Source organism: Lissotriton vulgaris, chromosome 1_1, assembly GCF_964263255.1.
Source record: "Lissotriton vulgaris chromosome 1_1, aLisVul1.2, whole genome shotgun sequence".
In the NCBI taxonomy this organism is placed as follows: Eukaryota; Metazoa; Chordata; class Amphibia; order Caudata; family Salamandridae; genus Lissotriton; species Lissotriton vulgaris.
Window position 1 is genome coordinate 210,454,806 of NC_141685.1, and position 22,903 is coordinate 210,477,708.

Genomic DNA, 22,903 nt, shown 5'->3' on the forward strand with positions numbered 1-22,903 from the left:
CCGATGGATAGCTAATGCAGCCTGCTGACTCTTATTGTATATTAGATTAAATGTAATATAATTTTAAAGTTTCTTTCCCACTTCAATGTGCATAACAGCATGAACGACCCCCTGCCACTGTAACAATGCCACAAAGCAGGGTCACTTTACCTTATGTAGGGGCATATTACCAACAACGGGCGCTAAATATCGCTATGCGCGAGTAGCTCGGTTTTAATTATCGCCGGCTATCGCAGGATTTTATCGCCTGGGTAGCTAGTTATTAACAACGCTTATCACCCAGGTGATAAAAGTACAGCGATAGCCGGTGAAATGCAGGATTATCGAAGAAATCCAGCGATATTCCTGCAGCGATAGGGAATTACTTGTAAATAGCCCATGGTGGTTGTAGCCTGAGATTCCACCCCCCATTACACATATAACTAAGTCTGAATTTCATTAGACGGCAGCTTTCAGCGATAACCGTGGTTACCGCGGGTTTTGATATCGCTATGTGTGTCAGGGCAGGCCTTGTAAATACCGCGATGTACGGTTAGCGACTTATTCCCTGTGGTTTTGCTCGGGAATGCGCCTACTTTGCATCTCATTAGAGCTGCGATGCAAGTCGTTAGCAAGACCGGTGCTACGACAAGGAAACACAAGCGCTAGCGTGTCCTTGCTAATACTGCGATCGCCGCTTTTCGGCCGAAAACGGACGCTAAAGCGGCTGTAATGGGCTTGTTAATATGCCCCGTATTTCTTCATACTCTGGTCCAAGAAAAGCCTTTTTGGCACCATTGCTGTGCCAGGCAGAGATTACGCAGCATCTGACAGTAATGGAATTCTTACAAAACTTAAACACGACAGATGTATGCTATGCGGTCTTAAACTTTATTAGGAATGCGCTGCAAATCAGAAAACGATATGAGTTTGTCGCCCTCTAATGGACGTTTTATATTTCGTGTAAAATCCCGTTTTATCATGAGGAATTTTTTTAATTACTGTGAAGAGCAATTTTTAGAATGTTATCAAAAATACGGGTTTATTGATGTAATGATTTAACGATCAGTTTAACAAAGCTTTCTTGTGTGTCCTTGGATAGTCTATATACTTTTATGGCAAAAATGCTGAAATAACGATGGTTTGACTGACTGAATTCTAATGATTGTTTCTGTAAAGTGCACAAGTTGTGAAATTTGAGGTAACATCTGTAGATGATTGCATCTCCGCGCTCTGAGTGTTGTTTTCGCTTTAGATTGCCAAATGAGATTTACGGGTCATTTTACCCTGGGTTTAACTTTTGCTGTTACTTATTGCCAGAGCCACTGAAATGATGCGATTCTGCGGCTGCAGCGTCTCCTTCGGGATTATGGATTTTCCACATTTGCCACATAATCCATTGTTTTATGCAAAATGTGCAGCTTTTAACAAAACACATTTTGTTTCTAGCTCAAATGGATCCAAATGTACAAAAAAAGCTGCCACACAGCGGTTCGCCCTTTCTGTGCAGTGACGGGCCATTGTTCTTTTGTTTGTTGACAAAATAGTGAAGTAATGCTGCCACCAAATATGCCACATTAAATGAAGGGTTTCCCTCTTCTCGCCACATAATTAAGTCAACCCTGTCGCATAATTCCAGCGGCCTACTTATGGTACATAATTGTAATGGTCTGATAGTCACCGCGAGATATTACCACTGCCAGCTCGAGTGCCCAGGGGCCGTGCCACTCAGGGTGGGCACACCAGGGAAAGAGACCCACAGCATCAGGCTGCATATGAAGGGGCATCCGAGGGGGGGCCTCAGCCGGGCAAGTAATGGCCAAATAATGTACACAAACATGTGTGGCAGTAGAAGTGTTAAGAAGAAGAGGCCTCCGCGAAGAAAAGGAAAACAGGCAGAAAGAAAGGCAACGAGCCCGTGAAAAGGCTCGAGTGTTGAGAGGGCTGGGGGCAGCGCCGTCTCTGCCAGCTGCAGGAGGGGGCGGCGCGGGCGGTGACGGCAGCGACGGGGCGATGTGTAAATGACTGTTCATTATGTGCAGCCGAGCGGGGGGAGTGACAGCGCCGGGCCCACGGGGGCTCATCCCACGCCTGCTCACCTCCTTCAGCCCGGCCTCGGTGCCACACGGAGGCGGCAGAAGACATGCATTCACAGCAGCCCCCGGGCACAAGTCCTATAAAAAGAATTGGGGGGACTGACCAAGTAAGACGATATGCAAATGGTCTCATGACATCACGACGTAGCGCTATAAAAGAAATGAAATAGTGCAATTTAAATTATTTGTGTAAATACTGGGACAGACTGACAGTTTTACAATACAGGGACAGAAGAAAAGCAAAAGCTGCCTCTCTTAAGTACCTGTGAAGAGAAGGCGAGCTGTGTGCCTTTGTTTCCCTCTGTGGCATTTATACTTAAATGTAAAGTTCCAGGTGGCCCCCATCCCATATAAAAACAAGCATTTACAATGCAACGGTCTCGGCAATATTATAGGTAGAGCTATTGGAATTGCTTATTATTTTTTTATGTTTTTTGTATCCCTAAATAAATGGCATTGTTATTTGTTTTGGCATTAGCTTTATTTTTTGCATATGTGATACCTATTGCATTAGCAGAGAGAGAGAGTGAGGTAGTGAGATAGAGAGAGCGAGTGAGGTATTGAAATAGAGAGGTAGTGAGAGAGAGTCAGGTAGATAGAGAGTGAGGTAGTGAGATAGAGAGTGAGATAGTAAAGAGTGAGGGAGAGTGATGTTGTGAGGTCGTGAGATATTAGCATAGGGTGATGTTGTGATGTAGTGAGATAGAGAAAGAGATAGTGAAAGAGAGTGACAGTGAGTTAGTGAGATAGAAGTGAGGTAGTGAGATAGAGAGTTATTGAGGTAGTGAGTTATAGCAAGAGAGTGACGTTGTGAGCTAGAGAGTGAGGTAGTGAGAGTGAGGTAGTGATGTTTTGAGAGAGAGAAGTTGTGAGATAGTTAGGTAGTGAGATAGAGTGGAGTAGAGAGTTATGTAGTGAGAGGTAGGTAGATAGAGAGTGAGGTATTGAGAGACTGAAAGTGAGGTAGTGAAAGAGTGAGGTATAGGGATGTTGTGAAGTAGTGAGATAGAAACAGTGAGTGAGTTTGTGAGGTAGTGAGATAGAGAGTGAGGTAGTGAAAGAGAGTGAAAGTGACTTAGTGAGATAGAAAGTGAGAGAGTGAGGTAGTGAGAGAGAGTGAGGTAGATAGAGTGAGGTAGTGAGACAGAGTGAGGTAGTGAAAGAGTGAGTTAGTGATGGAGAGTGTTTTTTGGTGGTTGTGTAGGAGTGTGAAAGTGAGTTAGTGTATTTGAGAGAGAGAGTGTGCAGTAGTGAGATAGAGAGAGAGTGAAGCAGTGAGTCAGAGAGAGTGAAGTTGTGGGGTAGTGAGAGAGTGATGTAGGGAACTTTAGAGAGTGTGTAGTGATATAGTGAGAGAGACAGTGAGATAGAAATGGAGTGAGGTAGTATATAGAGAGAGTGTGAGGTAGTGAGATAGAGAGTGAAGTTGTGAGGTAGTGAGAGTGTTGTAGTGAATTTTTGAGAGAGCGTGTCGTGATATAGCGAGGCAGTGAGAGTGAGATAGTAATAGATAGAGTTAGGTAGTGATGTAGAGAGAGTGAGGTAGTGAGATAGAGAGAGTGAAGTTGCGAAGTAGTGTGTTAGAGAGATAGTTATTGTGGTAGTGATAATGTGGTGCTGTGAGAAAGAGAGAGTTGAGTAGTGAGGTCGAGATTGAGGTAGAGAGTGAATGAGAGATAGTGTAGTAGTGTGTGAGGTAGTGAGAGAGATAGTGAGTTAGTGAAAGAGAGTGAGGTAGTGAGAGAGTTCGAAGGGAAGGTACAGTGGAGCTGAGGTGAGTGAAGGGATGGTGCAGGTGCAGTGAGAGGCTGAGGAGAGTGCATTAGTGAAGGCCGGTACCGTAAGAGGCTGAGGAGAGAGTGCAGCAGTGAGTGATGGTGCAGTGGAGGAGTGAGGGCTGCAGGCTGGATGGGAGCGGGGCTGAGCAGAGAGTGCAGCAATGAAGGGACTATGCCATCAATTTGAATATAACACGATGCAGCTGTGGGACAGTCTCAGCTTGGTGGTGCCTGCTGCAGGATAGGTCACACCACGTGAGTCCGGGCTGAACACGGCTGCCATAGTTTAATTTGTGCCTTCAGCCTTTTATAATGCTTCCCCCGCTGTTACCCAGAGGAACAGTTGTAAAAGTTTCTCCAGGTTTAGTCAGCGCTGCCCAGCCCTGCAACCTGAGCAGTCAGCTTAATCCTTCCAGCAGTGGCTCAATTGAATTAGGAATTGTTGCCTGTTGTCCTTTTTTTAATTTTAAGGAGCCTTTTAAAGTTATTTAACTGCTTGTTAATAATTCCCTCCTAAGATTTGAGGGTGAGAAAGAACTGAGAGATCCTGACCATGCAGACCGATAAAACTGAAGCTAATTTCCAATATTATGTATTAGGCATACTTATTAAAAGATCTACCTGCAGAGAAATACCAGTGGTGTGGGAGTAGAGAGTGGTGTGGGAGTAGAGAATGGTGTGGGAGTAGAGAGTGGGGTGGGGGAAGAGAGTGGTGTGGGAGTAGAGAGTGGGGTGGGGGAAGAGAGTGGGGTGGGGGAAGAGAGTGGGGTGGGGGAAGAGAGTGGTGTGGGGGAAGAGAGTGGTGTGGGGGAAGAGAGTGGTGTGGGAGGAAGAGAGAGTGGCGGGGGAAGAGAGCGGTGGGGGAAGAGAGTGGTGGGGGAAGAGAGTGGTGGGGGAAGAGAGTGGTGGGGGAAGAGAGTGATGGGGGGAAGAGAGTGGTGGGGGAAGAGAGTGGTGGAGGGAAGAGAGTGGTGGGGGGAAGAGAGTGATGGGGGGAAGAGAGTGGTGGGGGAAGAGAGTGGTGGAGGGAAGAGAGTGGTGGGGGAAGAGAGTGGTGGAGGGAAGAGAGTGGTGGGGGGAAGAGAGTGGTGGGGGGAAGAGAGTGGGGTGGTGGGGGAAGAGAGTGGGGTGGTGGGGGAAGAGAGTGGGGTGGTGGGGGAAGAGAGTGGGGTGGTGGGGGAAGAGAGTGGGGTGGTGGGGAAGAGTGGGGTGGGGGGGAAGAGTGGTGTGGGGGAAGAGTGGTGTGGGGGGAAGAGTGGTGTGGGGGGAAGAGTGGTGTGGGGGGAAGAGAGGTGTGGGGGGAAGAGAGTGGTGTGGGGGAAGAGAGTGGGGTGGGGGAAGAGCGTGGGGTGGGGAAGAGAGTGGTGTGGGGGAAGAGAGTGGTGTGGGGGAAGAGTGGTGTGGGGGAAGAGAGTGGTGTGGGGGAAGAGAGTGGTGTGGGGGAAGAGAGTGGTGTGGGGGCAGAGTGGTGTGGGGGAAGAGAGTGGTGTGGGGAAGAGAGTGGTGTGGGGGAAGAGAGTGGTGTGGGAGGAAGAGAGAGGTGTGGGGGAAGAGAGTGGGGTGGGGAAGAGACAGAGAGTGGGGTGGGGGAAGAGAGTGGGGTGGGGGAAGAGAGTGGGGTGGGGGAAAAGAGTGGTGGGGGGAAGAGAGTTGTGGGGGAAGAGTGGTCGTGGAAGAAAGTTTTGTGTTAGAGGTTAGAGTGGTGGGGGGAAGAGAGTGGTGTGGGGGAAGAGAGTGGTGTGGGGGAAGAGAGTGGGGTGGGGGAAGAGAGTGGGGTGGGGGAAGAGAGTGGGGTGGGGGAAGAGAGTGGTGTGGGGGAAGAGAGTTGTGGGGGGAAGAGTGGTCGTGGAAGAAAGTTGTGTGTTAGAGTGGTGGGGGGAAGAGAGTGGTGTGGGGGAAGAGAGTGGTCTGGGGGAAGAGTGGGGTGGGGGAAGAGAGTGGGGTGGGGGAAGAGAGTGGGGTGGTGGGGGAAGAGAGTGGAGTGGTGGGGGAAGAGAGTGGGGTGGTGGGGGAAGAGAGTGGGGTGGCTCTTACCTGTATAACTCCCTTGAAGCAAACAATACAAAATGGCTACCGGAAAAGCGTGCCCGACGTCGGAAATACCGGAAAGGAAAAGAAAAACACTTTCGTCAAAAGTACAAAATGATACCCAAAAAAAAGCACTTTCGTCAAAAGTACAAAGAATTTAAACAATGTTAAAGTATACTGTATTAATGGTAACATTTCATAAAAACACCCCTAATGCAATGCATGGGAGAATAAAAGACCTGTCCGGCCCCATTTCTTCCCGCACATACACATTCTGAGAGTTACACACACTGTCATAACCTAACATCTGGGCCTATTTGGTAACCACCAGACCTCCTGTGCACATGGACTCGACCTTCTTCGTTCCTTATTTCTCTCTGGTCACTGCTCACTGGTTAGAGGCGGCAGACCCGAGAGCAGAGGACGGCCCGGGACCAGGGTTGGATTCCCGGCGCGGCAGGTTTCTGGACCAGGGTCAGCGGACTCGATAATTCTCTCGCCTCGGTGCCCACTCTGATCAGCGATCACACTCGGCAACTCTGGGCATTAGCTTGCCTCATCTTCACTAACGGCCCCACCAGACCGCCGGGGATGCCTGGTCTCACCCTGGAGATACCCATTAAGGGACCATCTCTCAGGGAAGCCAGGAAGGGTTTCGCAGCGGTCGAAGCGCCTTGGGACCCTACGGGTAAGTAGTGCGCTATATAAATGCCTATACATTTACATTTACACACCACACCCTCTGGGCGCTACAAACTCAGTCACAGCCTATTTCCAAAGTGTCCGTATGGTATCCGGAGTCTAGCTCACATCACTCTAGTCTAGGGGAACATACTGAACTCTGTGAGCTACAAATTAGCAGCCTAAGGCCACAATAGTATTGTCACCAGGGCAGTCTGGGAAGAGCACAGACTCTCAGTGGAACACACAGCCTCCATGGGCGCACAGAAAGCACGGGGAGCATGCAGAAGGAGCATCCGTGTGAGATGTACATATGCTTCCCTGAGCCTGGCCTGCGGCAAAGTCTCACTGGAAACATACAAACACGCAGTCAGACCACAACAACCTGCCACTCAGAGCCTGTCTGCAAACCTGTACTACACCTGTGACTCACAGTGTGTTTGTGCGAGGAGAAAATCATGTAATGCCTAGAACGTGCATTCCATCCAAGAAGTTGCATAAAAATTTCTGCTAAAGCTTATTTTTCGCACGAGAGCCGCATTTCCTGGTCTGGTGCTTGCAATTGCCCCATTGACCACAGAAAGCACGGGGAGCATGCAGAAGGAGCATCTGTGTGAAATGTACATATGCTTCCCTGAGCCTGGCCTGCGGCAAAGTCTCACTGGAAACATACAAACACGCAGTCAGACCACAACAACCCGCCACTCAGAGCCTGTCTGCAAGCACTGATAAACAATTACGTTTCCTACTTTATTAGGGACAGTCTCGCACATGCGAATCCAAACACTCACTCCTATAACATCTAAATGTTATGGGGGGTCCTCAATCAACTGAGAGCCTACAAAGCACCGTTGTCTCCGATGAGCTGGGGTGTGCCCACCCAGTACTGTCTGTGCACAAGTATATCCCCCAGTACTCGATGAAGTTGGCTCATAAGTTCGCATTAAAGTCTTGACTTGGCGTAAGTACTCTCGAGCCGTGGGTGTGTCCCGCCCCCTTGTCCCCTGACCCAGGTAACCCCCCAAAAGAGCCCGCTGTACCTCACCCTTGATAACGTTGACGGCCACTACTGGAAAGGGAGGTCACAGGACACAGGCACACCGGGAAAAGGGGTCATAAAACAAACAGAAAAAGAGAGAATGTGAACGATAAAAAAAAGGCTTACGTAATGCTCCTTGCACCACGGAGAAAGAGGGAGGACCTCTACTGCAAACGGAGCTCCTGACTTCGGAAATACCTCCTTCACACGGGGCACACCTGCAACAGAATAAAAAAAAGACATATCTGAATAGTTTCACATAAACCGTAAACGAAAAAGTAACATTACATTACAAACAAAAACATTATCTATAAAGCAGCTCTTACCTGTATAACTCCCTTGAAGCGAACAACACAAAATGGCTACAGTAAAAGCGTGCCCGGCGTCGGAAATACCGGAAAGGAAAAGAAAAACACTTTCGTCAAAAGTACAAAATGAAACCCAAAAAAAAAACTTTCGTCAAAAGTACAAAGAATTTAAACAATGTTAAAGTATACTGCGGGGGGGGGGGTCAACTATCCAACAAAACAATGACACCTCTACTCCTATTCCTTTACTCCACACCTTGAGTCAATGTGGCTCAGATACTCCCTTAACGTTTGCCTACAGTTTACTGCTCTCGTTGCCTTGTGTTCATCCGACTCACTTTTCAGGCGCCCATTTCTGATGAACACCCTCAATAACCATAAACTTTAATGGTGTACGATCGTTATGCTGCGACTATCCCCTGTACTCCCTAACATTCATTAGTTTCCATTTCTTACTCTGCGCTCTTTTAGTTCTGAACTCCCAACATAGCTTCTGAATCTGACCTCATCTTACCTACTCGTAGACCTCTCATATCCGTGTAGCACTGATAAACAATTACGTTTGGATTTGCCGCTTTCGCCCGCATACAACAGCAGGATCTTCACAAGCCGCTTGACATGGGTCTTCTCCCGTGAAAGGCTCTTATCGATCTCCCGCGACTTTCGCTGCTGCTCGGCTTCGCGGGTATTAAGCACACAGTGTGGAAAGCAGACGGAGAGCACAGACGGGTGGGCAGGAAGTCCGCCATCTTTGCAGAGCTTAATGCGAGGAGAGCTGCAGCGGAGGGAGGGGGGGGGGGGAGCGCGATGGAGGAGGGAAGGGTTGCGAGGCTGAAGGAAGAGCACGACGGAGGAGAGCTGCGGCAGAGGGAGGGGACACACACACACAGGGATGGCATGCTAAGACGATCCACCCCGGCGAAGCCAAGGAGAAGCAGCCGAGGTGCTCAAATACACAGAGAGCGGGAGGGGGGCAGGAAACAGACAGGGTGAAGAAGGCACAAACAGACACGGACAGCAAAAATACACGGAGAGCGGGAGGGGGGGCGGGAAACAGGGAAAGAAGGCGCACAAAGGGAAACAAACACAGGCTTACATTCACTGCGAAGGATAGAAAATGGCGGACACAAGCTTCTGTTTTTTCGGATTTGGGGGCGTGTTCCTGCTGTTCAAAAGAGGCGTGGAAAAAAGTGGAAAGAACAGCAAGGAACACACCTCCAAATCCGAAAAGGACGGAGCCTATTTGGAGGGACGGCTCACTCCTCCAATGGCTGGCCTCCGTTTAGGAAGCCAGCCAATGGGAGAGAGCCAAAATGAGAGGCGGGATGAAGAAGCCCTACTAAGAAACATAATACTCGCTACTTCCGGTTCTGACGAACCGGATAGTACCTCGTCCTAAAAAATAAAAGGAGGTGGGATGGCCCCTTAACTTCGGCTCAGCTGGAGGTGAAAAAAGACTCCCTCGCTGCCTGCTCCTTGCTGCTAAGAAAGAAAATAAGAAAAATTAAGAGACCAGACAGTCTCAAGAAACAAACAGAACCCAAGTCCTCCACTAACAAAATAAGACTTGTAACTGAATACAGCACAATACACAACACTGTGAGAAAAAGTTTTAACAAACACTGGAATCTTTTAAAAACAGACCCCACAGTGAAAGGATTGATTCCAGATAAGCCATCAATCACATACAGAAAAGGACAAACACTAAGGAATAGACTCAGTCCTACTGTCCCCCGCCATATTCCCATTAATAATTGAATGACCAAACTAAGCACCGGTTTCTTTAGGTGCGGTTTTTGTTCCATGTGCAGATGGGGCAAACATGGAACCAAAAGATTTGTGGGTTTTGACAGACCTAACTACAACATCAAACACAACATCACCTGTATGACCAAATTTGTTGTCTACATTATAGAATGTCAATGTGGCAAATATTATGTAGGTAGCACCATTAGGGCTCTCAAAGACAGGATGGCAGAACATATGAGGGCCATACAGAAAAGGGACCCGAAATACCCAGTAGCACTACATATTGCGGACTGTCAGCACATGGAGGATGAGGCCAAAGTACGTTTCTATGGTATTGATGTTATTCCACTAAATATTCGAGGTGGAAATCGTGAACTAACTCTCAGACGCAGGGAAGCAATGTGTAGAATGCGCTTACATTGCATCAAACACGGGCTCAACTATGATCCTGAGCTCCAATTTTTCTTACATGATTAAAGTATCATTGACACAGGATCATTAGGGTGCACTTTGTACATCATCAACTACCGCTGTTCAGCATTCAAAAATAATTTGCGGTTAGATGTTTTCTCTCAGTTAGATGTGTAAATTATAGGAATTATACTGAATTGCATCATGTTATACAAAAGAATTGCTGTTCTATGTATGTACAAATCACCTTATACTTCTTTTAATCACTACTACAATGTAATACATGACACAATATATTTTTGGCAGACTGTAATGAACCATGTGACACCCCATATCTCCTAAGTAATTACAGAATCTATTTATGTTCTGCATTTTTATTCTGTTTTACACAGTCACATAGAATGGGGTGTCTTCTTCGTGTCCTCTATGACACATGTGTGCGGCCGAGTACCAGTTTCAAACTCGCACTCTAGCGATAAATGTCGACAACAACAAACTTCTCCAGTTTTATCACCGCTGATACGTTTTATACTATCCCCCGAGATAATCGATGATTAATAATAGGCAAAGACCTCTTACGCGTTTTTAAACAAAAACTCTTTTATTTTTATCGAAGGTAGCCGTAAGATTCCATCTTGGGCACCTCTTGATCACATTGATGGCCGATATTATCATACTGGTTCACATTCTAGTCTCTCAGCATTGGGAACTATATAATCCCACTCCATTTCCGGTCACGTGTCCGTATTTGGAAAACGGCGACTGGGAACCACAGGAGGAGGGATACCACACTTATGGTGAGTTTCTCGCTTAATGAAATATGGCGATAACCTATTGTTTACACTCTCAACCACGTCTAGGACCCTTTCTAATGTTGTGTATTGGACTTTATCGTTGCAGATTCTCCGGCATCAAGTAGCACTCACTAGATCCGGAACTTGACTCTAGCAATCCCCTCCCGGTCATTGGCTTGATGCACACTGATATCAAGGTATCTTAAATCGAACTTTCTAGTCCTAACCTAATCATCTGCTAAACTTCTGATAAACTAAAAAATTAAAAACACGATTTGGAATACATTCTGTTCTACATTTTTTCTTGTCCTAGCACCATCGACAATACCAGTCTTAACTATACTGCTCGTGAGTACTAAACTGATGAGACACTCACGACGTTGAGAATTTTAAGAACTCACTTCGTTGACTACTCCCAGCTACGGTGAGTGGTAATTTTTAGGGGCTCTATGTCAGTTTCTCGATATAATTCAGAATATCGTGAACACCCAAATTGAAGATATCTCTGACACACACAGGCCCCTTTGTGTTTTTTAATTCATCTATAGGAAGGAACCACCACACCTGGGACCTCCGTAGATAACAGAAGCATCCCTTCCTGTATTTCTTCTGCAATACCCGTATCTTCTAAATACGAATAGGATCACCAGTACTACAACGGTGAGAGGTTATACTATACACGTAGGTCTACATACAATGGCAGACATATAAATTAACTTTTAATACTGATCACCAAGGATATACACCTATAGATGATTTCCCTGGTTCATCTTCTCCCCTTCCCTGCTACCCCCACCCACTTATCCTTGCCCTCGTTTGTCTTTTTCTCTATTGCAGTAATCAGACTGTATAGACACACCGACCGAGACCGATAGGATATTAGGTCGTGTCTTAAGGTATGCGATTCGCCGAACGTGATAATAATTTCAATAAACTTTTGTTTGAAGTTGGGCTTGCATGCACGCACTTTACAACACATTTGTAAATAAACGACCCGTAAGATGCATACCACGTCGCAACACTAGACTTTCTGTGGTGTTCCTTTTCTTCGTTCATGCAGCTAATTTCTTGTTTGGGAAAACCTATAACTCTTTAACACCACATATTGTTTTGTTAAAAACAAGTTTGAAATGGAGAACTCAATGTATGTATTAATTTTTGACGGATAACAATGTTTTCTGTTCTCCATACCACCACACCACTCATGGACTTTTGTGCGTCTCTAAAGAATGATTCAAGGGACTTATCCATTCTGTCTTCTTTGATCTGACATTATAGTCATCATTAAATATCGATCAGGGCACCTAGTGTTAAAGAGTTAGAAATGCTGATAAATGTGTATGTATGCAGTGGCATAGTATAAGTATTCCATACCCATACTACTGTGCTTCTTTCCCAGCCCTGAGGAGTCGCAGTGATCTGTTCCCACGCGACGAAACACGTGTCAGCTGTTTGGAACCAATAAACCTACTTCTAATTTCCAAAGATACTGAACTCGATTGCAATTGTCTTAATTGAGCTCTACACTTAGAATGTTTTTGTAATTTGCCTAATCTATGGTTATACTGTAAATTGTGTGTGCGAGGGCATTGCAGTTATTTATTGTTCAAAGTGACATTCCTGTGGTGATAGGGGCTTGTAAATAAGGCGAAGCCCCTATCACCATAGGAACGTCGTTCAAAGGGACGTTCCTGTGGCGATACAGGCTTGAACATATGACCCTTAGTTTGCTGAGGTCTTTTGTATTTGAGGGTCCTGGAGTACACACCTTCTCATACCTGGATCCCAAACCCTGCAGTGCACTTCCTCTTTGTAGGAAAATAGGATCTGCTTCCTATAGTTACCCTCACTGTTTGCTTCTTGCACCCACTATTTTGGCTATTCAGTACCCCAGCCTATCTGCTTTCACCCCAAAATTGCTATGTATGTACATTGGTACAACTCCAGATTGGATACTAGGGTACCCCTATCAGTCCTTAGTATATGGTACCCATGTACCCAGGGCATAGGTACCCCAGAGGCCTTCTATGGGTTGAAGCATGAAATATGCCACCTCTTAGACCTGGCATCATTGGCTTGCGTCTCTCCTCCATTTTTTCTGTTTGCCTCCACTGTTTTACGATGTTTTTGCTGGTATAATGCTTTGGGCACTGTGCCACTGCTGATCAGTGCCACAGTGCAAGTGCTCCCTATGTAAAATCGATGTATTGATTGAATTCCATGTTTGGCTTATTTGGTTTACTGTCAGACCCTAGTCTAGTGCACCAGGAGTGCCAGGGCTTGTAAATACAAATGCTGCTCGTGGGCTTGCAGCACCTGTTGTGCCACCCACAAGAGCGGCCTAGTAAAAGTATGTCTACAGGTCTGCCATTGCCAGACCTACGTGCAGTCTGGTACTGTCACGCTGACTGTGCAAGTACACCTACTTGCCAGTCCCTAAACCTTCCCTTAACTTCATGTTAGTCACCCCTATGGTAGGCCCACGGGCAGGGTGCATTGTAAGTATAAGGTAGGACAAGCCTGACCAAGTTGGCATGTCCTAATAGTGAATTACAGCCATATTCGTTTTTCACTATTGCGAGGTAACCTGCTCTCCATTAGTTAGAATGGGCCGCCAGGATTATTAATGCTATGATCCTAGCTGGCTCGGGGAGCATGGTGCAATGTCGAGTTTGGTATCCCTGAACTCGGGGTTTAATTATGCATCCATTTGTGTGGGTGGTTTTTGGACTCTGGGTTTGAAAATAGCACTTTTAGAAAGTAGCTATTATCTTGTCTAAATATTTCTGGTTTCTGCTGGTTTGGTGTGTGTGTGACAGGAGCTGGGTGGCTCCAGAGGTCTGAATGAGTCAGTGTGGGATGAGTGGGACATTTGCGTTGAGAGTAGGGGGAGAGTAGTTGCTGATAGCCTGCCCTGCCTGATACAATGCTGGCTCCACCTCCTACCAGGCGACTGATGGCTCTGTGCCTGCCATGGACAATCCTGGCCCCATCTCCTACCAGGAGGCCGATAGCTCTGCTCCTGCCAGTGACAATGCTGGCTCGACCTCCTGCTGGGCGTCTGAGGACCCAGCCCTGCTCAGTGAATAGGCCAGGTGCCTCTGCCTGGCTACACCCACCACAGACCCAGGATGTTGGGAAATTCCCCTGCATGGACAAAGGGATCAAAGCCAAAAAGGGGTATAAGAGAAGGACTCCTGAACCAAGAATTTAGATCACTTCTGACAAGGAACCCTGAACCAAGGACAAGAAGCCTGCTGATCCAAGGACTTGCCTACCCCTTCTGCCAGTGTGCTGTTTGCTGGGGGAAATCCTGCAGTGCTTCTTTATTTTTGCCAAGGAACCAGGAGAGAGGAACTGAGTGTGTACTCTCAAGCTTTGCTAAGAAAATCTCCAAGGGTTGGAAGAGTGCCAGCCTCCTGTTGAAGTCACAGGGCTAAAGGACTTCATCTGCTAAAAGTGCTATTTGCTGGAACCTGTGAATCCAGCACCTCTGAAAGAAACCAGCAATCTCGACGCCGACGGACGTCGCCGAATCCAGCTCGACATCGTGAGTAACGGCTCCAGTGTCCCGCTCCCTCGGCGCCGGCCGCCGGGCCCGATCGACGCCAGCAGCAACGCCAGTGAGTAGTGAGTTCGGCTCCAGCTCCAAGTGACCTCGTGTCTGCACCGCTGCTGATCGCATCGACTTTGTGCCCTCTCGACGCCGTGAGCGCTGCTCACTCTTGCAACAGCATCATCGACATCGACAACTACTGAGGCCTGATCGACACCGAAGACGCGACGCCGGATTGCTCGACGCCGCTGATCATCGTGTGCTTCATTTTCCTAAGGTACTGTGTTGTTGGGGGTCCGTGTAACTCCGGGCTCGACGTAGCGCTCCTCGCGGTCGACGCCGAACCCCTTGGATTAACTTTGCCTCGACGTCGTGTGACTCCCGTGTGGGTTACATTGTTGCAAAGAACTGTGTTTTAAAGAAGAAGAGTTGCTTTTGATACTAAAGACTTTGTGCTAAGAAGAAACTACACTTGAACCATTATTTTTCCTTCCAAGAGTATTTATTAAGATTGTGGTATATTTTTGTCGTTATTTGGTCTTGTGCTAAGCCTTATATAAAAATCCTTATTTTTATAATACTACTGTGTCGTGTCCATTTGTAGTGTATTCACTTTATTACTGTATGTGGTCATAAATGCTTAACACACAGCCTCTGAGATAAGCCTGTCTGCTCTGCCAAGCTACCAAGGGGGTGAGCAGGGATTATCAAAGGGTGTGATCCCCTTGCCCTGACTAAAAAAAGGTGTGTCCCTATTTGTCAGAAGTGCATACCTCTGCCAACTAGAGACAGCCAGTTCTAACACCACCCATGAGAGGCCATGTAAAATGGAACCTCAGGTGTAAGATGGTGCTTGCACCACTTACCTTAGATATAGGTTCACTATATCTATATGTCACCACACCTAAAAGTTTATAAGTCTAGAAGGTGTAGAATTGTACGGAGCAGGCAGTCATGTTCTCACTCTGCACCCGACCTCCGTGGGATCCCTACTTACTCACCTTGGGTGGTTCCTTGGGGACCCAACATTTATACACCTTCTAGACTAGGTCTAGTCCCAAGTAGTGGTTCTTATACCACTATTTTAGTATATGGTTTGGTCTCCCCTGGGAGCCCACTGTGTATTGTACTACTTACGATTGATTCTCTGCAACTGTATTATTTGAATTGTGTTCTATCCTCGAGTAGAGGATACTAGAGAGTGTTATATATAACACATACATATTTTTATAATAACTGTGTGGTTTCCCTTTCATTTAACCAATACTATAAGGTTGCATTCTAGTAAAACAAGCTGCTTTACATTAAGTATGGGCGGAAAATTCGTTCCACTCGCGGAATTTGTGGATTTTCCGCGATTTCACGATCCGCGAATCGCGCAAAATCGTGGCAAAATCCACAAATCCGCGAGCGGGACAAATTTTCCTCAGGGAGCACTTACAGGGTTAAAGCAGGTGCCCAAATTGAAGCTAATTTCTTTGTAAAATGGTTACAAAGAAATTCACTTCAACTTGGGCACCTGCTGTAACCCTGTAAGTGCTTCCTGAGCGGCGCCTCGTTGCCTACTTGCAACTATTCTCTGACCCTGCTCTGACCCTCGAAGCAGGGTCAGAGAATAGTTACAATTAGGCAAGGAGGCGCCTGTCCCAACAATTAAACCTCAGCAGGAAGCACTTACAGATAAAAAAAGCAGGTGCCCGAGTTGAAGCTCAAATTAAGTCACACATTATTAATCAGCCCAAGAATCTAGTGAGCACGGTCGATGCTAGGCAGGTGTGCTTTCTCCCCAGATCTACCGTCTACAATTAGCTTTAATCCGTGATGGAGGTCTAGGCATCCACAAGTTTCTCGAGCGCAATCCCCCTGTACTTCCAGGGACCAGAAGGCTGCTTTCTCTTCATCTGCTGCGCTGATCGGCCTCTGACCCTTTATAAACTTGAGGCATGCGAACTTGCACAGAAGCACAGCCCCAGCCCACACACTCTAGGCTATGCAACCTCTTCCCGCCCTTTCCCCCACTGTGATGGATAGCTCACTCAAGGGACCTCAGCGCCTATGGGCGGGGTGGCAAAGTTACAGACACACGGGTTAACTGGAGACAACTCTTCTGGGCCTTTACGCAGCTGTAGAGCAGGAAAAGCACGATACAGATTTACCCAACGAGGTAGCACTTACTGATTAGCCAGTAGAAAGTACTCCATTTAAGTATGGTGCAAATCGCATAAAAAAGCCGCGATTTTGAAGGAAAATCCGCGAATTCGCAGATTTTTTTTGCAATTTCGTGTGAATTTGCGAACCGCCGATTCGCAAAATTCGCCCATACTTACTTTACATTCCTTCAAGACTTAGCCTGAAGTCTGCTCTCCACAGCTACCACTAGGAAAGCTTTCTATAAGGTTTTTCTTTAACCTAATCTCCATAAGGGTTGTTTGGACTGGTGCAAGGAGCCCACTTTAATAAGTGGACAGCAGAAACCAGGCCAACTTCTCACACTCTTTATCTGACCTTGATCGTTGGTCTCTTCCTTTCTGGAATGGAGATATTTTGTGCCATGAAATCGAGATTCCCATGGACAAGTTGGCGAAACTGACAGTCCTGGCACACAATGTAAAGAGTGTAGCACTTGCTTTAAACTTAAACTTCAGATGCATGTGGTGCTTCCCAGAACTGTGTGCAGGAGCCTGACAGTGTTGACATGTGGAATCTGAAGCCACCACAGAGTGAGAGAAGATTTGGAAGCGTGAGAGAGGTTTAATGGTGATGTCAATGTGTGTCACATGTGCCTGTGGCTTAGTGAAGAAGTGATATCACGGCAGTGTAAGGACAACCCCGACGCTGCTGCTTCTCTGGGTTTAGGTGTGTACTAGGAGGGTGAGTGGTGTCCTCAGGAGGTGGTGTGGAACATGTGCAGCATTGCGTTCCTGGAGTTCTTTCCGGTAAATTCTTGCATTACACACCTGGCATGCATTGTTGGAAAACAAGAGTGGTCATCACGTTTGACAATGCGACAGGTTTGCATGAGGTCAACAAGTTGTCAGAGCGATGTGTGGTTGTGAAGCTTGTTGCGCACAATGGTGTCACTGTGTTTATAGCTGAAACTCATGTTGGGAGGTGGTAAGATTCCCGATGCTTCTAACAGCATTTGTGATGCACTGTCTCGTTTTCAGTGAACGAGGTTCTGTAGGCAGGCTACGTAGGCAAAGGAGTGACTCATGGTGATGCTGTCGGACCAACGGATGCTGAGTCAATGGCTGGATAGCTGAGTCAATGGCTACCGTACCCATGGCAACTGAGTCAATTGCTGCCATACCCATGGAAGCTGAGTCAATGGTTGACGGATCCATGGCAGCTGAGTCAATGGCTGCTGTGCCCATGACAGCTGACCAATGGCTGCCATACCCATGGCAGATGAGTAAATGGCTGCTGTACCCATGGTAGATGAGTCAATGGCTACTGTACCTGTGGTAGAAAAGTCAGTGGATGCTGTACCCATGGTAGCTAAGTCAATGGCTGCCTTTCCCATAGCAGATGAGTCAATGGCTGCCGTACCCATGGCAGATGAGTCAATCGTAGAAGGACGCATCGCAGCTGAGTAAATGCTGCTGTTTGACCCATGGCAGCTGAGTCAATGCCTGACATCCCCATAGCAGTAGAGTCAATGGCTGCCGTACCAATTCAGATGAGTCAATGGATGTCAGAATCAAGGCAGCTCAATCAATTGCTGATGGGCCTATGGCAGGTGAGTCAATGGCTGCCGTACCCATGGCAGATGAGTCAATGGTTTCCTGTACCTATAGCAGGTGAGTCAATGGCTGCTGTGCCCAAGGCGGCGGAGCCAGTGGCTGCCATACCCATGACAGGTGAGTCAAAGGCTGCCATACCCATGACAGCTGAGCTAATGGCTGCTGTGCCTAAGACGGCTGAGTCAATGGCTGCCGTACCCATGACAACTGAGTCAATCGCTGATGGACCCATGGCAGATGAGTCAATCACTGATGGACCTATGGCAGCTGAGTCAATGACTTCCGTACCCATGACAGCTGAGCCAATGGCTGCTGTACACATGTAGATGAGTCAATTGCTGCCGTAACCATGACAGCTGAGTCAATGGCTGCCGTCCCCATGGCAGATGAGTTAATCGTGGATAGACCCATGATAGATGAGTCAATGGCTTATGGACGCATGGCAGATGAGTCAATGGCCGCTGTACCCCTGGTAGCTGAGTCAATTACCGCCTTTCCCAAGGCAGATGAGTCAATTACTGCCTTTCCCACGGCAGATGAGTAAATAGCTGCTGTACCCATGGCAGCTGAATTAATGGCTGCCGCCCCAATGCAGATGAGTCAATTGCTGCAATACCCAAGGCAGTTGAGTCAATGGCCGCCGTACCCATGACAGCTGAGTCAATGGCCGCCGTACCCATGGCAGATGAGTCAATGGCTGATGGACCCATGGCAGCTGAGTCAACGGCTGCCGTTCCCATGGTAGCTGAGTCAATGCCTGATGGACCCATGTCAGATGAGTCAATGGCTGCAGTGCCCATGGCAGCTGAGTCAACGGCTGCCGTTCCTGTGAGAAGTTAGCCTGGCATATGATGTCCACTAGTTCTAGTGGGCACCTTGCACCAGTCTAATCGACCCTTATTGATGGTGGTTGTAAAGTCAATCTTAGAGAAAGCTATCCTAGTGGTAGCATGGACCAGCAGTCAATAGGCTAAGGCTTCAGAGAGCATGTGAAGCAAGCTGTTTTACCAATTATAATCCCTTGAATATCAAATGAAAGGGCACCACACAAGGTATATATCAAATATATATGTATTTATTCTAAACACAACCCCTCTGCACTCAGAGGTAAAAGCATAATACAAGTTACCTAATTAGCATACGATAAGTTGCACAATATACAGTAATGCCCTAGGGGCCTCACAAACCATATACTAAAATAGTGGTATAAGAACCATGACAGAAATAGTAAGTAGGCCTAGGTCCTAGGGAATCGCTGGGGCTACAATAAACAATCAAAGGTTAGGAATTAGGAGGCCCACGGGAGACGCGTGCACTGTCTAAACAAAGCCGCGAGTTACTATTTACTTATAATGGGAAACGAAGAAGTTACAAAGTTACTGTTTTAGGGCACTTCCGGATGGACTACGACAAAACCCCTTTAGACTAGGACAGTGGACACTTCGAGAGTCAAGATCCATGGGAGCACTGGAGTACTCGTGTTACCTCACCCAGGGAAGCCGGGTGCATAGGTGCCTTTTGGAGTCGGGTTTCGTCGATGTTTTCTATGGAGATCTGCAAAGAAGTGATGCAGGCGACCAGAGGAAAAGTGTCCGGGTGGATCCAAGGGTGGATCGATGATCTGTAGAACCTGAAAGCAGAGGGGACAGAGTCTGAGTCACTAGCCAGTGACCAGGAAGGTACCAGGCGATGTTGCGATGATCTCAGGTGATGAAGTGAAGCTTGTCTCTGCAGCCATGAGGACCAGGAGGTGGAAAGGACAACCAGGGGCTGGATTCGAGCTTTCCCATAAAGGATCTAGTTGACTGCGGTGTCGGTATCCGGATTATACCCAACAAGCCTTGGCAAACCCAATCCCCACAGGAAGTGAAGATTGGCTTCGGTGCAGACCAGCAAGGTCTGGGGAGCTTCTCTTTTGCAGGCAAGCTGGGGCAAGCCTCGACCAACCAGAGAAGCAGTTTGGTTTTAAAGGAAAGTCTTCAGGGGGCTCACTAGCCAATGGGCTAGGAACCAGGAAGACGCATTGAGCTGAAATGCAAGAGCAGGCCCACACGGCACTCGTGGAGTGTGGAGGGCTGAGCTTCGGTGCAAATGGTGCTTGGATCAGGGGCTTCTCCTACCCCAATGCACAACTGCAAGTTACCTCAGGAGTCTATGCAGTTAGCAAAATGCAGGATGGCCAGGGTGTCCGGTCCCACATCTCACGTGTCCGCCACGGGTCTCAGCTTTGCTGTGGATGTGGGTAAGAGGCAGAGAAGTCTGGAAGTCTAGTTTCTGTGTCGCTGAATCTTCGGGTTCTGGCGGGAGCATTGACAAAGCAGACTGGCAAGTTACTGGTGGTGCCTGTTTGCACAGGGTGGTCACTCCTTGACCACAAGGGAGATTTCTTCCATCTTCCAGTCAGAATAGAATGTTGAAGGTCCAAGAGTTCTGTATCAAAGTTTCATTCCAGGATAATCTAAAGTCCTGGGGACACAGCTTCTATACTTATACTGAGTAAAGGGGCTGGATTACCTGCTAGGTCCCTCCTATGGGTGGCCCTGGGAAGGGGGTGGTTACACCCCTTTCCCTTTGTCCAGTTTCGCGCCAGAGCGGGGCTGGAGTGCCCCAGCAACTGGTTTGAACCGGGGTATGCATGGAGCACCTTGTGTGCCCCAGGCTGTGTCTGGAAACGCATTTCTGAATGCAGCCCACCCTTCCCCAATACACTAAAGCCTGTCTGGGGAGGTGCTGGCACCTCCCTTGACAGGAAACCTATTGAGAGGCCTCCCCTGCCGGAGTTTCATCCAGCAGCAGGAGGTAAGACTCGTGTCTGTGGCAGCAGTATCCATTTTGTGATGCTGTGTCTCTGTTTTAATTTAATCGGGGTTAGCAGTAAATACATGTCTTCTCCCTCTAGAAGGGTGGAATGCTAACCCCACCACCAGAACTGGGGGGGGGGGGGGGATAGTATTCCAAAGTGTTTGACACCTTACACGACATGTTTTGATAAAGCCAAACCAAAGTTAGCATTAACAGCGAGGATTATAATGCATTTAAGAGTATATGGTATGGCTATATCATAGAACAGCTATAAGGACATGGTTCCGAAAGCTGCAGAAGGGCTCAGCTCATGCTAGGGCACCCTCTCACATAAAGCCAAGGACTCTGCCTCCAGGATCGATATATGAGTTACTTATAGGTTACTATGTGTCTATATAGAAGGTAGATATAGATATACTATATCTAAGTAAGGGGTGATTACACCACCTTACCCAAGCTGAGTGAACAGCCTGTTGCGTCAGTTTGAAGGGCCAGCCAGGGGTGGCATAATACATGCTGTAGGCCTTGGATGCACATATACACACTATACAGGGGCTCACAAAGGTGACCCAATACCCAATCTGGTATGTACCAAAAGTACATGGTATCAATTTAGAGAGAGAACAGCTGGGCTGTGGGTCTGATTAGCAGGCCCACAGCCACACTAAAGTCGAAAAACCAGAGTATCACAGCAAAAAGTGGGGGTGACCATAGGAAGCAGACCCTACACTCTTACAGTTCCCATGGCTGCTGAGTCAACGGCTGCCATTCCCATGGCTGCAGAGTCAATGGCTGCCATACCCATGACAGCTGAGTCAATGGCTGCCATACCCATGGCAGATGAGTCAACGACTGCTGTTACCTCTGCAGATGAGTCAATGGCTGCAGGACCCATAGCAGCTGAGTAAATGGCTGCCATACCCATAGCAGCTAAATCAATGGCTGCGTACCCATGACATCTGAGTCAATTGCTGACAGACCCATGGCAGATGAGTCAATCGCAGATGGACCCATGGCAGCTAAGTAAATGGCTGCTGTACCCATGGCAGCTAAGTAAATGGCTGCTGTACCCATTGCAGATGAGTCAATAGCTGCCAGACCGATGGCAGCTGAGTCAATGGCCGCCGTACAAATGACATCTGAGTCAATGGCCGCCGTACCTCTGCAAATGAGTCAATGACTGCCGTACCCATGGCACTGAGTCAATGGCCGCCGTACCCATGACAGCTGAGTCAATGTCCACCATACCCATGGCAGATGAGTCAACGGCTGCCGTTACCTCTGCAGATGAGTCAATGGCTGCCGTACCCATGGCAGCTGAGTGAATGGCTGCCATACCCATGCCAGCTGACCAATGGCTGCTGTACCCATGGCAGATGAATCAATGGCTGCTGTACCCATGGTAGCTCAGTCAATGGCTGGCTTTCCCATAGCAGATGAGTCAATGGCTGCCGTGCCCATGGCAGATGAGTCTATCGCTGTTGAACCCATAGCAGCTAAATAAATGGCTGCCGTACCCATGGCCGCTGACTCAATGGTAGCCGTACCAATACAGATGAGTTAATGGATGTCAGAATCATGGCAGCTCAATCAATGGCTGACGGACCCATGGCAGGTGAGTCAATGGCTGCCGTACCCAAGGCAGATGAATCAATGGTTTCCCGTACCCATGGCAGATGAGTCAATGGCTGCTGTGCCCAAGGCGGCTGAGCCAATGGCTGCCATACCCATGACAGCTGAGTCAACAGGTGCCATACCCATGACAGTTGAGCCAATGGCTGCTGTGCCCAAGGCGGCTGAGTCAATGGCTGCCGTACCCATGACTACTGAGTCAATTGCTGATGGACCCATGGCAGCTGAGTAACAGGCTGCGGTACCCATGGCAGCTGAGTCAATTTCGCCGTACCCATGACAGCTGAGCCAATGGCTGCCGTACCCA